The sequence below is a fragment of the Dreissena polymorpha genome, chromosome 9 (assembly GCF_020536995.1).
Source record: "Dreissena polymorpha isolate Duluth1 chromosome 9, UMN_Dpol_1.0, whole genome shotgun sequence".
Taxonomy (NCBI): domain Eukaryota; kingdom Metazoa; phylum Mollusca; class Bivalvia; order Myida; family Dreissenidae; genus Dreissena; species Dreissena polymorpha.
In genome coordinates, this window is record NC_068363.1 from 54,693,126 (window position 1) to 54,698,037 (window position 4,912).

Below are 4,912 nucleotides of genomic sequence, written 5' to 3' on the forward strand. Positions count from 1 at the left end.
AGGTACATGCAAGTATGCTTAATGATACCAGGGGTATATGTAAGTAGTACCCAAGCTGTGAATAACCAATTGAGCGTGAGTAAAGTAGATTGTACCTTATGTCTTTAATAATTGCAGAACAATTACCTTAATTATTTCTATATTGTTTTCATTTGATTACAATTTATTTGTTTGTCAAATTCTATTCTGCAGTGCTATAAATATGCACCCCCCATCCAAAAATTTTTTTCGTGCATATTGATGGGGCTTTTTTTATTTATTTACTCCTTTTCTGCGTTCCTCCCTTTTGTGTTGGTAATGTGAACATGAAATGATGAGCACTTTCATGTTAATGAATAACTTTTTTTTTTATAGATTTTGGCATATTGCATATTGCCAAGGGAGATGTTTACTGAGGATTCCATGCCATTAATGTGCAGGCTGTTGCTGACGCCAGCATGAGGTAAATGTAAATACAGTATTATGATTCATTACCTTATCATTAAATTTGGTATAAAAGCAGATAAATACCATAAAAGGTTGAAATAAGCGTAATGCTTATCATCTTTGACATCTAATAATAATTAGTTACGTACATGCGCAAAAATCATTAACTACCACAATAAGCACCATTAGCACTGTGTGATCAAGCTTTTGTTCTTTTATGTGTTAGCCAATGCAGCTATCAGTATTATCTTTAAATATTGTCTTAAGTTACATTATTTCATCTAGGTAACTAAAATATAGTGATTTGATAATACTTAAGCTAGTTTTGTGAAACTTATTGAGATGCTTTCCTACCTTAATCTAACAATATTAACTGTGGACTGCTGTTTTATCAAAGACAAAGCAACTGCCCAATAAAATATTTCAATTTACAGCAATATCTGAGCACCAATGATGAGGGTCATTTGCTGGGAGATAGTGGGTATCCGTTAAGGACTAACCTGATGACCCCTTAACCTCATCCCTCCCATGCTGCGGAACAGGCCTACAATGACCATCTATGTAGAGGGTGGGTAGTAGAAAGGGCATTTGGAGTGTTGAAATCACGAGATTGGTAACATATTATATAGGTTGTGAAATATAAGTCTTATTAGTGCGAGATCAACTTACCACACAGTATTTAAATGAAGTATTAGTGCCAATCTCTTTCTTGTGCCTCACAGTGTCTTAAATCAAACGTAACTTTTAAAGCTTGATAACGTACAAGTTTAATTATCAAATTTTAGAATTTATATGTAAATTAACTTTTATAATAACTGAGGGTTGTTTGCATGTGTGAATATGATGTTTCATAAAAAAATGTCCGTTTAAATAAACTGATGATTTATTCATTTTATTTTAAATCTTAATTCATTTTGCTTATCCTCAGACTCTATGTATGAAATATTGTTTACTAGTGCATTAAAATGATATTGTGCATTAATAGTGAATACAGGCACAAATAAAGTGTTTTGTAGGCTATATATTATACATAATTTATATTAAAATTAAATTAATGTCAATGGTATCAGGACAATTTAGTCACTTAGACAAATGTCTATGTTAAAGAAATACTTTTGATATTTGTTTAGATATCTGCATGCCACTGGTGGATGTTGGCCTTTCAAGTCCAATAAGTGCTGTGAAATATCAACTGTGTACATGCCCCTGCATAACCTGTGTCTGGATTCAAACGTTACACTGATAGAGGAATTGGTTGGAAACGTGATGGAACCGGAAGTTATGAGCAACACACCAGTACATCGAGCAGCATGTGATAAGAGGCAGCAGCTGATCAAACTGTTTCATAAAATATGTTAAAAATTTATAGTTATAAATGTTATAAAGTGATAGATGGCTTGAGTCTTCTCTGAATAGGCAGAGCTACACTACTCAGCCAAATGGCGTAAAGTAGTGTCATTGCTGATTTGGAAGGATTGGTATTCCTGGTCGTCTAGACACAATAGTTACAACAGCTGATGTTTGCATGTTTTATAATTGTGTATGCATAATTTGTCTAATATTTACTTATAATTATTACTATTTAAGGTTATAGGTTTGTGAAAGAAAAAAATGCCAATGTTCTGAGGACCAATAAAAAAAGTTATGTGTTAGGTAGTACCAAGTGCTTGATTTAATATTTATTTTAAAGGGAACTTTTCCTAAATTTTGGCAGATATTTAAGTTTTTCATTAAACGCTTTTATATTGATACATGTAAACACTGGATCTAAAAAGCTCCAGTAAAAAAAGAATACAATTAAAGAAAGATAAAAAGTAACTCCTACAGGGCTCAAACCACTGACCCCTGAAGTAAAAACCTCACACTAAGACCACTTGTCCGTCCATGTTGATACAATGATTGATGTGGTTTACACTTTATATAAGCAATCCTCATCGTGTCACAAAATATAACGACAACAACAGAACTCTACAAATTATTCAATCGTCGAGTGTTGCAGCAGATAGTTGCAACGCTTTAAAATTTTCAAGTTTTTAAATCGTCAAAAGATGCATATAATGGATATTTTAGAGCATGGTAAATGTTCAGTATTACTGTTTCCTCACAAATATCAGAACTACAACAAAAGTTTGCGAATCTTAAACTTATTTTTTTTAATTTAGTCAATTTACCAAAACTGGAAAAGGTCCCTTGAATATTGAACAGTTATATGAGCTCCAGAAAAGATCATATACTCAAGGTACTTTTCCCCATTAACAATTATTCAAGTGATATTTTACCCACTGACTTTTGCTCTAAAAGGTGTTCTCTGTAATGAACATTCTCAAAGCCACATTAAAACAAGGGCTGTTAGTAAAACATGCATGCCCCCCTTTTGGGCTGTCAGTTGTAGTGGCAGTCATTGTGTGAATACGTTTTTTGTCACTGTGAACTTGACCTTTGACCTAGTGACCTGAAAAGCAATAGGAGTCATCTGCCAGACATGATCAATGTACCTATGAAGTTTCATAATCCTAGCTGTTAGCATTTTTGAGTTACCATCCGGAAACCATTTTACTATTTTGAGTCACCGTGACCTTGACATTTGACCTAGTGACCTGAAAATCAATAGGGGTCATCTGCAAGTCATGATCAATGTACCTATGAAGTTTCATGATCCTAGGCGTAAGCATTCTTAATTCATCATCTGGAAATCATTTTACTGTTTCGACTCACTGTGACCTTGACCTTTGACCTAGTGACCTGACAATCTATAGGGGTCATCTGCCAGTCATGATTAATCTACCTATGAAGTTTCATAATCCTAGGTTTAAGCTTTCTTGAGTTATCTATCATCCGGAAACCATCTGGTGGACAGACTGACCAAGCAAAACAATATACCCCCTCTTCTTTGAAGGGGGGCATAAAAAGTGGGCTTGTATATGTATCGGTACTTTAATAAGTGTGCTGTCTATAAATATGGATATTATTGTCATAAAAAAATAGAAGTTTTCCAGTATATTAGATTGTTTCCGAATGTTTTTACTAAACTTTACCCCTTTATGATTCTCTGTTCAATTATTTAGTCATCTACCGTTAAAAAATGTTGTTTACCTTTGCAATTTTTTGTATTTTTAATGAAATGTTTATGATAATAATGTTTAAAATATTTGATAACAGTTGCTATAACACTAGTTTTCAATGAATAAAACACAAAGAACATTCACAAATATTTATTATTAATCAGGAAGTACAATATATTAACTGGGCATGGTATTATAATTCATATGACAATTTATATCTTACATGATAGTATGTGTAATAATAAGTTTCATAGACTCACTGAACACCATCACATGTAAAATCAATTAAAAGTTCCAGAAACAATTGAGCAATTTAGAATTTATTTTTTTTAAAGAGAAACCCGTTCCTCATGATTATTGCTTATGTCCCTCTGAATGGCATATCTTTCCCTTGACGCCATCAACATCTCCTCCCGAGTTTTATTACGCTGTTGCTTCATTCTTCACATGTTGCTGCCAGCAGATAAGTTTACTAGTTTATACATTTAACAGAACTAAATATTAAATACACAACATGCCTACATGACCTGGTTTTGTTTCTGAAAGTTGGTTTTTGTATTGCAAAATTAACCTAGCTTTCTGAACTTAAACTCAACATTTGTGTGTGACACTAATGCTCTACATTCCAATTTCTTTTTTAAGTACATTGATGTCGAAAGAATTAAATAAAAAATACCTTTACACACAAGTTCATACTCTGGTAAATAGGTTACCGGTAATAAAGTTAAATGAAAAAATGCAGCAATACTTCATCCCCATAAAACAGAGTACAATGAAAAACAAAAGCACCGCATAACAGGTGTGAACGCTCGGCTACGGGTGCATTTTTTAACGAATAAAAGCTTGTCAGAATTATTTTAAGGTCACAGGGACCTTCACCTTTGACCTAGTGACCCAAATATGGGTGAGGCGTGTAGAACTCGTCAAGGTGGAGCTGCATATGAAGTTTCAAAGTTATAGGTGGAAGCACTTTGATTTTATGGCTAAAGTTCAATACATTGACAAAATGTTAAGGTTTGAGCATGACGCGGACGACACGACACGCTGGCTATGACAATACCTTGGGTTTTCTCCGAAAACAGCCCAGCTTTAAATTGAAAACATTAATTGTTACATTTTCATTGTAGGAAATAATTAGCAGTCAGCTTAACTATATTCTATAGAAGAAAAAAAACAAACTATTTGTTGCTTCTGCCTTCAGTTTTATGTTTTAATGTAGCTGAGTGACACAACTTCTGTTTGAGTTTTGACAACCGTCTTCTCTGTCCATTCAATTTTGGTCCTTCAGCCAGTAATAACATTTTGTTTTCTGGAAAAACAAAGAAATGAAAACTGCATTTGTGATCTTTACATGTAACACAGTTTTGCAGAGAAAGCAATATAAATCAATGTTGATTATTTACATCTTGTTAATCAACACTATA

The 4,912-nt window shown here is 33.2% G+C and overlaps 2 long non-coding RNA genes across 2 annotated transcripts; one reads left to right on the plus strand and one right to left on the minus strand.

Moving 5' to 3' along the window:
- Positions 1 to 220: 220 nt before the first annotated feature.
- LOC127846692 (uncharacterized) lies at positions 221 to 1,815 on the plus strand. Its single transcript, XR_008033615.1, has 3 exons — positions 221 to 442; positions 861 to 994; positions 1,557 to 1,815. It is a non-coding gene; the product is annotated as an uncharacterized LOC127846692 (long non-coding RNA).
- Positions 1,816 to 3,623: 1,808 nt separating this feature from the next.
- Positions 3,624 to 4,912, minus strand: LOC127846791 (uncharacterized). The gene is made up of 2 exons (XR_008033675.1): positions 4,668 to 4,912; positions 3,624 to 3,941 (listed from the first exon to the last, which is right to left on the minus strand). It is a non-coding gene; the product is annotated as an uncharacterized LOC127846791 (long non-coding RNA).